The sequence below is a fragment of the Macaca fascicularis genome, chromosome 14 (genome assembly GCF_037993035.2).
Source record: "Macaca fascicularis isolate 582-1 chromosome 14, T2T-MFA8v1.1".
Taxonomy (NCBI): domain Eukaryota; kingdom Metazoa; phylum Chordata; class Mammalia; order Primates; family Cercopithecidae; genus Macaca; species Macaca fascicularis.
Window position 1 is genome coordinate 47,545,782 of NC_088388.1, and position 13,328 is coordinate 47,559,109.

General features: G+C 39.1%; 1 pseudogene; it reads right to left on the reverse strand.

Moving 5' to 3' along the window:
• Positions 1 to 1,786: 1,786 nt before the first annotated feature.
• LOC102123295 (mas-related G-protein coupled receptor member X1-like) lies at positions 1,787 to 8,262 on the reverse strand (annotated as a pseudogene).
• Positions 8,263 to 13,328: the final 5,066 nt, after the last annotated feature.

A 13,328-nucleotide genomic window follows, 5' to 3' on the forward strand; every position in this document is an offset into this window, starting at 1 on the left:
GAATAACTGAAGTCATCAAGAATGAGGATATGGGGTATGTTAATGAGAAGTTAGTAAACTGAGACACACAGGCCATAAGATCATAGAATAAGCATCATACACACATCTCTAAAATGAAGCATATATTAAAATTTTGTCACATTTTCTTACAATTGGTCTTTAAAATACATAAATACAATTTTACAGATATACCTAGAGGCTCAAACCTGCATCTCTCCTCTCACTGATCTCTTCAGAGCTTCTGAAATTGATATGCATTATTCTCTCATATGTGTAACAGGATGTTGAAACAGGAGTTTTAATTGAAATACCAAGACACTAGGCTGGGCGGGGTGACTCACACCTGTAATCCTAGCACTTTGGGAGGCCGAGGCGGGCAGATCACTTGAGGTCAGGAGTTCAAGACCAGCAGCCTGGCCAACATGGTAAAACCACATCTCTACTTAGAAAGAAAGAAAGAAAGAAAGAAAGAAAGAAAGAAAGAAAGAAAGAAAGAAAGAAAGAAAGAAAAGACACTATAGATACCACATTTCAAAAGAGGTGCAAGGTGAACTGCAGAATTTAAATGTGAAGTTTTTGGATAACCAATTACCAACTCTCAATCCATCATCCATATCAAGCCTATTAAAAAGTTTAGAGTTGGATTTTTATGTGAGGAACAAAATGTTGAAGTTAATTTAAAGATGAACTATCTTCCCTAATTCCAATTTGGGTCTTTTGCAGGTAAAAATGCTGCACCAGAGAAGGGGGTGCTTTCCACTGCTTCTCTCTTTCCCCCCACTCCCACACTTCTCTTTGTTCTATCTCCCTGTTGTTTTTACCAATGTTTTCTGACCCTGAAGGATTTGACATATTCTGGGGAGGAATGTTGGGAGGTTAAGACATTTCCTTTTTGGCATCTCCTGCTGGGCTGACCTGGCTGGCCTGCACAAGACTTGGCCATGTTGAACAGTTCATTCCAACTAATTTCACAAAAGGATTGTCAACCCCTGTCACTTCAAGGCCACTACAGACACTAGTCATTGCTTAAAGCACTCCAGCCTTATGAGCCTTCTTTTTTAAAAGTTAAATTAAAGTTTTTTAGAGACAAGGTCTTGCTCTGTTGCCTAGGCTGGAGTGTAGTTATGCAATCCTGGCTCACTGCAGCCTTGACCTTCTGCATTGAAGCCATCCTCCTACCCCAGCCTCCCAAGTAGCTGTGACTACAGACATGTGCCACCATGCCTGACTAATTTTTAATTTTTTGTGGAGATGTGGTCTTGCTATGTTGCCCAACTAGTCTTGAACTCCCAGCCTCAAACTCCTGGACTCAAGAGATCCTCTTGCCTCGGTCTCCCAAAGTGCTGAGACTACAGGCATGAGTCACTGTGCGGCCTTTAGAGCCCTCTTAAGAGGGATCTTGCAACTATGACCAGTCCATTTTCATGCTGCTCATAAAGACATACCTAAGATGGGGCAATTTACAAAAGAAAGAGGCTTAATTGGACTTACAGTTCCACGTGACTGGAGAAGCCTCACAATCTTGGCAGAAGGCAGGGGGGAGCAAGTCATGTCTTACATGGATGGCAGCAGGCAAAGAGAGAGAACTTGTACGGGGGAACTCCTCTTTTTAAAGCTGTCAGATCTCGTGAGACTTACTATCATAAGAACAGCATGGGAAAAACTTGCCCCCATGATTCAGTTACCTCCCATTGGGTCCCTCCCATAACACATGAGAATTCAAGATGAGATTTGGGTGGGAACATAGCCAAACCATATCAATAACAAAATACTTGGGGTGGCACAAGGAAAGAAACTCATTTACATACTGATATCCATTCCCTAAATTATTTCTATGCTGTTATTTATTAACAATGCTACTATGAATTCCCTCCTTTCCCATTTCCAGAAAAAAAAAAAAGAATTTATTGGTACAGTTGAGAAAGATGGAGATGTTCTTAGTTTAGACTGCTTTTTCTAAGAATAAAACAGGAAAAACAAGGCTGAAATTAATCTACCCAAAGTCATTGAGGAATCACTAAGACACTTCCGAGGCATGAGGCTGAGAGAAGAGCAGGTAACTGTCAATGTTGGCAGAGCAGTGTTGCTTTCAAAGTCCCATCTGACTGACAGGGCAGAGGTTCTTCCTCACTGCTCCAATCTGCTTCCTGACAGCTCCAGGGTTTCCTGAGGAAGCCGCCCTCCACCTTCATCCACCTCAGGCATGTCCTGCAGAGCCCTCTGGAGAACCAGCTTCAGGTTCTGCCAATTTTGACGCTGCCTAAAGGAGCCCATGAAGAAGTAAATGATGGGGTTGGCACTGTTGTTAAGAGAAGACAGGACATCTGAAACTAGATGAAAATGACAAAGGAAGACATCAAAATCCATGAGGATCCAGAATAATAGAAACCACTTAATGCCGAAGGGCAGCCTGCAGAGAAGGAAGATCAGCACTGTGAGCAGGATGGTCACACAGCCTGGTCAGCAGGATGCACAGGGAGTCACAGGCTGGACTCACAGAGAACCAAAAAAAAAAAAAAAAAAAATCAGCCATGCTGCAGTGATGAAATCAAATGTCCAACACCAACCATAGTCACCATCACAAACTAAGAAACCACAGAACTTCCCTTTCAGGGTGCTCAGCAACAGGGACAGGGCCCAGAGCAGGGCACACATGACTGTTGACAGGTTTCTTGGGCAGTGGCAGCAGTACCAAAAAGGCCACAGGACGGACAGGCAGCACACTGTGTTCTCCACAAATATTTATTCAGTGAATGAATGCATGAATGAGGAGCCTTATGGTAGCAGCAGATTTGCGGGTTAAATGGGAAATAAAAATGAAAGCACAATTAAAAGCATTAGAACACACATGTATAATGAGAGGAAGAAAATTTCATTTATTCAGAATTCTTTTTCTGGACAATTGTGTGTGTTAACAGTAATTACTGATGTGTGTCCAAATAACTGAAGTTGATCACTAATGTGCCTTTGATATGAGAACTCAATGTGGCTTTGCTGAACACCTGGAAGCATTTTGGTACACAATGTTGGGGTAGGGAGTGGATTGGAGCTGAATTGCTCAGCAATATAGTGGATGAAGAAGTAAGTGAGTGTGAGGGCTGAGTGCCACTGAAGGAGGAAATGGAAATATGCAAATAGAGATGGAGGACTACTAAGTGGGGTGCTGGGTGCGCACAACATAAATCTACTTCACTCTCTCCCAGGAGAACTTTAAAAGAGTTTCTTTTGCTGGCTAAATCTTCTGTGTGAGAAGAGTTTATGTTGGGATGTAGAAAAAGTGCTGGGCTTGGAATGTAGAGAGATGCTCATGCAGATTTCAACTGGAGAAAGAGGACTAGCTCTCATCTGGGTAAACAACAGCAGCTGACTGAGAGTTTAACAGCTACTATCTCCTTTAACCCTTAGGAGGGAAGAATTATTAATATTCCCATTTTACAGAGGATGGCATAGGGGCAGAAAATGGATGCATAATTATTCCTTGGTCTCACACAACGTGGATTTGAACCCAACAGAGCTGCCTCAGGATTCAACCTTTTGTCCAGCCCTTTGTCCCCAACACCACCAAGCATTCAATACACATGTTTGAGGGGGAAAGCAGGGGAGTAACTCCCAAGTTACATCCAAGTTAATTGTTAAGATTGGGGGTTGAAAAAAAAAAGCTAACCATGACAAACTTCAGTTAGAGAGAGAATGAGAAGCAAATCAAATAGGAAACAAAAGAGAGATGAGTGAAAGCCAATTAGGAACAGATAGAAGAATCCAGGAGCCCTTTTCTACCTTATAAATGTAGCCATCACTAGGTCATCCAGAGGACTCAATGAATCAGGAGGCCTCTAAGTGGAAAGAGGATGCATCTTCTTCCAAGGGTGGAGAGAAGCATCAGGCATGAATGCATCCACTATGAGCTCTCTTAGAGAGACAAACTCCCACAGCCTTGGTTGGCCAGGAAAACAAAAGGAAGGAAAACCAAGACTTCTGTTGCTCTTACTCAAGGTACTGAACAGTTTGTAAATGTATTATTAGGGTGTGATACATTTGTCTTCCTTATCAAAGCTGAACCTTCATAACTAAGTCGTACCTGTATTTGTTCACTATTGTGTCCTCAACATTTAGCATGTGCTCCTTAAGGACCACTTTTTGTAATACTCTCAGTTGATACAGGAAGAGGCTTAAAGAGTACATTGGATTTTCCTGTTTACATCATGAAGAGCATGGCCAATACCAGCCTCTGTCTCCTGGAGCCCTATCTGAGGCTTTTCCACTGTTTTCTGCCCTATCAATCATTATTTTTTGGGGAACACCCAAAAAATTGTCATGTGAACACAGAATCTGAGAGATTATTAGGGTCTGTAGAGACCCTAGTGTCCCCTGCTAACCATTCCTCTCCTCTGTCTCCTCTGTCACATAGTATTTCTTTTTTTTTTTTTTTTTTTTGAGACAGAGTCTCACTCGGCTGCCCAGGCTGGGGCGCAGTGGTGTTATGTCGGGTCATTGCAACTTCCGCCTCCGGGGTTCAAGTGACTCTCCTGCCTCAGCCTCCCTAGTAGCTGGGATTACAGGCACCTGCCACCATGTCTGGCTAATTTTTGTATTTTTAGTAAAGATGGGGGTTTCACCATGTTGGCCAGGCCAGTTTGGAACTCCTGACCTCAGGTGATCCACCCACCTTGACTTCCCAAAATGCTGGGATTACAGGTGTGAGCCACTGCGCCTGCCCTGTCGCATAGTATTTCTGAGAGTTATAAATCACGAAAAGGATCCTGTTTACCCCAACCCCTGCCTTGATGCTCATGACATCTTGTAATTAGACACTAGACAATGGTAGGTGAGCAGATATGATGTAACTGACTCTTGGATTGATGAAATAAGTGTGGTCTCCCTCTGTCCTCCTCTTCTTCACCTCAGGCTGGAATGTTGATGTCACTGGAAGCCTGCAGAATCACGAGGATGAGGGCACCTCTCTAGGGATTAGGGAGCAGAACATGGAAGGGGTCCTGGTGTCTGATGCCTGGAACCTCCAGCCCAGGTCTAGTAAACTTTGTCACAGAAGTCATTGCTACTATGGGACATTTTTAGAGCAGCCAAACTTATACTCTGACTAATAAGGAAAAAGTTTTTTCTTTTTCAATTACATTCCATTTTCAGGGAATTTTTAATGAATGTGGAAGATTATTTCATAAAGTGACACTAGAGAAAGAAAGTGCAAACAGGAAAAAAAGTAACTGATGGAGATGTGATGAAAAAAATGGTTTAACAGCATTTAGATAGAGAAAACCCCAGGAATAAAGGGAGGTTTGAGGGATAGTCTCATTGGCCCTGGAGATTTTTTTCCCACCCTTTTCCATTCTGTTTGACATCCCAAGAGGGATGTTTACCTCATTAGTGGGATTCTTTTCCTTCTGGTTTCTGGTTGAATTGAGCCAGTTGGAGACCCCAGCAGGAGGAAAGTGATTTCGGATTTTCACTTCCTGGCTCTCTGCCTATGTGGCTGTGTGTTGGTGATGCAGGGCTCCTCCACCTGCCTGGTCATCCTCTCCCGCCCCTACAGCTAGCTACAGATAAAGCTATGATTTCAGTGATAACTCCTCCTTCCCTGTCCCTTTAAACCTAGGAGAGGAAGCAGTGCTCCACTATTGCTGCTTAGGGTGCTGCCCCACGCATCGTCTCTTTCCCTTAACTCTGCCCATCTTAGTAAATAGTTCCCTCATGAAACACTCCACAATTATTTCAGTTAGGACTATTTGTTTCTTTCTGGATGTTTCCAAATATACAAAGGAGAATAACTTTGAAAAGCAAGTAATGCAATAAAACCTGGGTGTACAGCAGTTCAGCTCTGGGAAGCAATGCCTGTATGTTATCCTACTCCTTAAATGAATGTAAGAGGCAGCCTCTTTCCATGAAAGCAGATTTGAATGGTTGGAATAAAGGGAGTGATACAAGGAGATGGATCTGAAGAGAGAAAGATCCGCTTGACTCTGTTTGGAAGTGCCACAGTTTGGGCTGCCAGTACTCAGTCTCCAGAATGAGACCTCATGTCTCCTTCCTTTTCCTGAGGGAGGCATCATTACCCACTGCATGTCGCACTCCAAGGTATAAGCACAGGGATATAAAACTAGAGCAAAAGTTATAACTGGAAACCAGACAGTTTTTGGTATATATCCTTACCTTTCCTTCATTCTTTTGTCCAGAGGTGGAGAGTTGTCTGGTGCTGAATGGGGACAGCCTTTCCTGGATTGGGATGATGGCTGAGGACTTTTCTTGTTTTTCCTTTTTCTTTAATGAAATTATTATTATTTAAATAGTTTTGGGGGAACAGGTGGTATTTGGTTACATGAATAAGTTCTTTGGTGGTGATTTCTGAGATTCTGGTGCACCCATCACCCAAGCAGTGTACACTGTATCCAACGTGTAGTTTTTTATCCCTCACTTCCCTCCCACCATTCCCCCTGAGTCCCCAAAGTCCATTATATCATTCTCATGCCTTTGTGCCCTCATAGCTTAGCTCCCACTTATAAGTGAGAACATATAATGTTTGGTTTTTCATTCCTGAGTTACTTCACTTAGGATAATGGTCTCCAACTCCAACCAGGTTGCTGTGAATGCCGTTATGTTGTTTCTTTTTCTTTATCCACTCATTGGTTGATGAGCATTTAGGCTAGTTCCATATTTTTGCAATTGCAAATTGTGCTGCTATAAACATGTGTTTACGGCTGCGCATGGTGGCTCATGCCTGTAATCCCAGCACTTTGGGAACCCGAGGCAGGTGGATCACCTGAGGTCAGGAGTTCAAGACCAGCCTGACCAATATGGTGAAACTTTGCCTCTACTAAGAATACAAAAATTAGCCAGTCATGGTGGTGTGCGCATATAGTTCCAGCTACTCAAGAGGCTTGAGACAGGAGAATTGCTGGAACCTGGGAGGCGGAGGTTGCAGTGAGCCGAGATCACGCTCTGCACTCCAGCCTGGGCGAAAGAGCGAGACTCCATCACAAAACAAAACAAAACACTATGTGTTTACAAGTGTCTTAGACTCCCTAAATCTATTCTCCAGAGGCTTCCCCTTGCTGCACTTTTTATTCTTACTTTTTAAACTTACGAGTTCTGAATAGTAAACGTATTTCTATTTTTAATTTATCAGTGTTAAGGAGTGGCTCAATGGACATCCCTTATAAAATGTAAAGAGTTCAGCACATACAACATATCCTTATTCTTCCTCCCTCTACTTCATGAAATTTGTTATTTATTTTCATTTGGTATGAATATTAAAAAATTAAAGCCTTATCTTCTATCATTGCCCTTCTTGTGCCTCATGCTGTAACCAAATTAAGCTACTTGTCATTTAAAAAATAATGTTATTTGAATTAGAACCTATTTAAATTATCCAGAAATAGTCTTCAATGCTGAGCAAATATTTTAAAAAGACCTTGTTATGGGCTGAACTGTGTTCCTATAATACTCATATGTTGAAATACTTAGCCCCAGTAACTCAAAATATGAGTATATTGGGGAAGGAGGTCTTCAGAGAGCTAGTTAAGTTAAAATGAGTTCATTAGAATGAGCCTTAATCCAACATGACTGATGTCCCTATGAGAAGAAGAGATTAGGACACAGACATACAGAGGGAAGACCCTGTGAAGACACAGGGAGAAAAAGACCCCATCTACAAGACAACGAGAGAGGTCTCAGAAGAAACCATGATGATACAGCAATATACAGCTCTTAGAAGGCTAAAGTAAAAAAAATACTCCTTTCAAATACTGGCAAGGATTTGGAGAAAGTGGATCTTCTATACATTGCCAGTGGAGAAGTAAAATGGTACAGTACTCTAGAAAACGGTTTTAATCTTCTTAAAAAGTTAAATATACACTTACCATATCACCCAGAAATTTATCTTTGGAATGTATCCAAGAGAGTGGATGAGGATGTTCACTTAAAAGTTTGTACACTAATGTTAATAGCAGCTTTATTTAATAGTTAAAATGGAAACAAAGCAAATGTATTTTCACGATGAATAATGACACAAAGCTTACTGTATCCATACAAGGAAATACTCCCCAGCAATTAATTTTAAAAAGTTTTTGGACAGTTCAAATTGTATGGATCTATCCTGTACAATACGATGCTGAAGTACCTAGACGTTGTGGTATAAATTTAGCTAAATAACAAATATATTAACTCATATAGTATTTTTGTGGTGAGAACACTTACCCATTCTTTGCATTTTTCAGAACACAATATATTATCATCAGCTACAGTCACCATGCTGTATAATAGATCTCTTAAAATTGTTCCTCCAGGCTGGGCGCGGTGGCTCACGCTTGTAATTCTAGAACTTTGGGAGGCCGAAGTGGGTGGATCATCTGAGGTCAGAAGTTTGAGACCAGCCTAGCCAACGTGATGAAATCCCATCTCTACTAAAAATACAAAAATTAGCTGGTTGTGGTGGTGGGTGCCTGTAAACCCAGCTACTTGGGAGGCTGAAGCAAGAGAAGTACTTGAACCCAGGAGGCAGAGTTTGCAATGAGCCGAGATCGCACCACTGCACTCCAGCCTGAGTAACAGAGCAAGACTCCATCTCAAAAAAAAAAAAAAAAGAAAAAAGAAAAAGAAAAAAAAAGAAAAATTGTTGCTTCTATCTAAATGTAATTACGTATCCTTTGACCAATGTCTACTCATCTCCCCTTTCACCTAACCAACCAAACCTATGGCAACCACCATTTTATTCTCAACTTCTGTGAGATCACCTCGTTTAGATTCTACATATGAGTGAGATCATGTACTATTTTTCTTCCTGTGCCTTGCATATTTCACTTAACAGAATGTCCTCTGGTTTATCCAAGTTGCTGGAAATGACAGAATTTCATTCTTTTTAAAGGCTAAATAGTATTCCATTGTGCATATGTACCACATTTTCTTCATCAGTTTATCTATTGATGGACACTTAGGTTAATTCTGTATCTTGGCCATTGTGAATAGTGCTGCAAGGAACATGGGGATACAGATATATTTTCAATATACTGATTTCATTTCCCTTGGACATTAACCCAGGAGTGGGATTTCTGGATATAGGTAGTTCTATTTTTAACATTTTTAGGAACTTCCATACTGTTTTCCCTAATAGCTGTACTAAAATACATTCCCACCAACAGTGTATGAGGGCTCTCTTTTCTCCACATCCTCTATGATACTTGTAATCTTTTGTATTTTTGATAGTAGCCATTCTAACTGGATAAATGATATGTAATTGTGGTTGTGATTTGCATTTTCCTGATGATTAGTTACATTGCACATTTTTTCTTATATCTATTGGTCGTTTTTATGTCTTCTTTTCAGAAATATCTATTCAGTTCTTTTGCCTATTTTTCCACTGGTTCATTTGTTTTATTGCTATTGAGTTGTTAGAGTCTCTTAAATATTTTGGATGCTAATCCTTTATCAGATGTATATTTTGCAAAATTAGAAGGAAGGAAGGAAATAATAAAGATCAGAGCAGAAATAAGTGAAAAGAAGACTAGAAAAACAAAAGAAAAGATCAATGAAATGAAGAGTTGTTTTTAAAAGGTAAGTAAATTTTCTCCATTCAGTAATTCCAGAAATAAATAATTCATATGCTTTAAATTATGTGCCATTTTGAATAGTGTGATGAAATCTCTTGTGGTCTTACTCTCTCCTTCCTGGGATGTGATTCACCCCTTTGCCTAGCATATTCATGCTGTGTACCCTACCCACCCGTTTGTTACTTAGTAGCCCTCTCAGTTATTAGGTCAGTTGTTGTGGTATCACAGTGCTTGTGTTCAAGTAAACCTTATTTTACTTATTAATGGCTCCCAAGCATTAGGAGTAGGGATGCTGGCAATTCAGATATGCCAAAGAGAAGTGGTAGAGTGCTCCCTGTAAGTAAAGGTGAAGTTTGCAACTTAGTAAGGAAGGAAAAAAATATAGAATGTGGAGGCTGCTAAGGTCTACAGTAAAAACTAAAATCATAAAGGAGGCAAAAGAAATTCATGCTAGTTTTGCTGTTGCACCTCAAACTGCAAAAGCTATGGCCACAAGACATGACAATTGCTTAATTAAGATAGAAAAAGCATTTAATTTGTGGGTTGAAGACATGAACAGAAATGTGTTTCAGTTGCTGTCAATTGAAACACATTTCATGCAACCAGTGGGGGGTCTCGGAATTTATCCCTTAAAGATAAGACAGAACTACTGTAAAAGGAAGGAAATAATAAAGGTTGGGGAAAAAACTAAATAAAAAGCAAAGGTACAATAGAAACATAACAATGAAGATGAAATTTATATTTTTGAAAAGATAATAAAATTGACAAATTCCTATCAATACCAATGAAGAAAAATATAAATAGAGAAAACATGAAACTCGCACTGGGAATCAAAGAGAGACTATCATGATACATACTACCAATATTAAAAATACAGAAATAAAAAGCTCTTTTGAATGATTTTTTGTCAAAATTTGACAATTTAGAAGAAATATAAGTACTCTTTTAAAACACACCTTCCCAAAATTGATCAAAGATACAGTAATTGCAAATAATCCTGTACCTACTAAGGAAATTGAATTTATAATTAAAAACTCTTCTACAAAGAAAGCTCCAGGCACACATGGCCACACTGGTGAATTCTATCAAACATTTAAGAATTTAAAGAATCAAGATCTAACCTTCAAGCTTCAGAACTATAAAAAACATGAACAAATTAAGCCCAAAATAAATAGAAAGAAACAATAAAAAGCAGAAATCAGTGCAACAGAAAACAAACAATAGAGATAAAATCAAAGCTATGATAGTACCATGAAAAGATTAATGATATTCACAAATTTTTAGCAATACTGAACAATAAACAGAGAGAGAATAACATCATTATCAAGAATGAGAGTGGGAATATTGCTATAGTCTCTAAAGATGTTAAAGGGATAATAAAGAACTATTATGAACAAATTTATGTCAATAAATTCAAAACTTAGATGAAAGGGACAGTTTCCTTGAAAGACATAATTCGTCAAAACTGACATGAGAAGAAATAGAAAATGTGAATAGCTGTATGTCTGTGAAAGACATTTTATATATCTTTCTATATCTGTATATCTATATAAATTTGTTGTTGTTGCTTTTTAATGAAATCTCACTCTGTCGCCCAGGCTGGAGTGCTGTAACCTCCGCCTCCCGGGTTCAAGTGATTATCTTGCCTCAGCCTCCTGAGCAGCAGGGATTACAGGCGCACACCACCAAACCTGGCTAATTTTTGTATTTTTAGTGGAGACAGGGTTTCATCATGTTGGCCAGGCTGGTCTTGAACTCCTGACCTCAGGTGATCCACCCTCCTTGGCCTCCCAAAGTTCTGTGATTACAGGCATGAGCCACTGCACCTGGCCAAGATATTACATTTTTAATTAAAACTTTCCACACATGCACATGCAAAAATTTAGATCCAGAAGTCTTGGATAAATTCTATTGATATTTAAAGGGAAAAATCATATCAAATTTATACAAATATTTTATCTTAAATTTCAGAAGGAAAGAACAGTCTCCAACTTATTTTATGAGACCATGTATATCTTTGATAGTGAAATCTGGAAAAGATATTACAAAAGAAAACTACAGACCAAAATTTCTTATGAATCAGATGCAAAAATTCTTAACACAGTAGTAGCAGGTAGAATCCTGAAATATATCAAAAGGATAATACAGAATGGCTAGTGGGGTTTATCTCAGTAGTGCAATGTTTGTTTAACATTTGTAAATCAATCAATGAAATTTACCACATTAACAGAATAAAGGAGAAAAATTATGTGAATATCTCAATAAACACAGCAAAAGGATTTGACAAATTTCAACACCCATGGAGAAGTGATTGATGGTCAAAGAGTGTAAAGCCTTAATTAAATGGGATGAAAAATTTTTTCTTTGAGATATATTACGTAGTGTGGTAAATATAGTAAATAATAATGTAGTATTCATTTGAAAATAGCTGAGATTATACATTTTATTTTTTTACTTCAATAACTTTTTGGAGAGCAGGTGGTGTTTGGTTACATGGGTAAGTAGTTTAGTGGTGATTTCTGAGATTTTGATGTACCCATCACCAGAACAGTGTACATTGTACCCAATGCATAGTCTTTTATCCCTCACCCACCTCCCATTCTTTTTCCTTGAGTCCCCAAAGTCCATTGTATCATTCTTATGCCTTTGTATCCTGATAGCTTAGCTCCTGCTTGTAAGAAAGAACATTCAAGGTTTGGTTTTCCATTCCTGAGTTACTTCACTTAGAGTAATGGTCTCCAACTCCATCCAGATTGCTGTGAATGCTGTTATTTTGTTCCTTTTTATGGCTGAGTAGTATTCCATGGTGTGTGTGTGTGTGTGTGTGTGTGTGTGTGTGTGTGTGTGTGTATATGACATTTTCTTTATCCACCCATTGATTCATGGGCATTTGGGCTGGTTCCATATTTTTACAATCGCAAATTGTGCTGCTATAAACATGCATGTGTGAGTGTCTTTTTCATAAATGATTTCCTTTCCTCTGGGTAGATATCCAGTAGTAGAAATGCTGGAACAAATGGCAGATCTACTTTTAGTTCTTTAAGGAATCTTCACACTGTTTTCCATAGTGGTTTTACTAGTTTACATCCCCACCAGCAGTGTAAAAGTGTTCCCTTTTCACCACATCCATGCCAACATCTATTATTTTTTGATTTTTTAATTATGGCCATTCTTGCAGGAGTAAGGTGGTATTGTTTTGTGGTTTTGATTTGCATTTCCCTGATAATTAGTAATGTGGAGCCTTTTTTCTTTTTCTTTTTCTTTTTTTTTTGAGATGGAGTCTCGCTCTGTCGCCCAGGCTGGAGTGCAGTGGCCGGATCTCAGCTCACTGCAAGCTCCGCCTTGTGGAGCATTTTTTCATATGTTTATTGGCCATTGGTATATCTTCTTTTAAGAATTGCCTATTCATGTCCTCAGCCCACTTTTCAATGGGATAATTTGTTTCATGCTTGATGATTTGTTAGATTTCCTTGTAGATTCTGGATGTTAGTCCTTTGTCAGATGCAGTTTGTGAAGACTTTCTTCCACTCCATGAGTTATCTGTTTACTCTGCTGATTATTATTATTATTTTTTCCTGTGCAGAAATTTTTAGTTTAATTAAGTCCTATTGATTTATCTTTGTTTTCTTTTTACACTTACTTTTGGGTTCTTGGTCATGAAGTCGTTGCCTAAGCCAATGTCTAGAAGGGTTTCTCCTATGTTATCTTCTAGAATTTTTATGGTTTCAGGTCTTAGATTTAAGTCTTTGATCCATCTTGAGTTGATTTTGT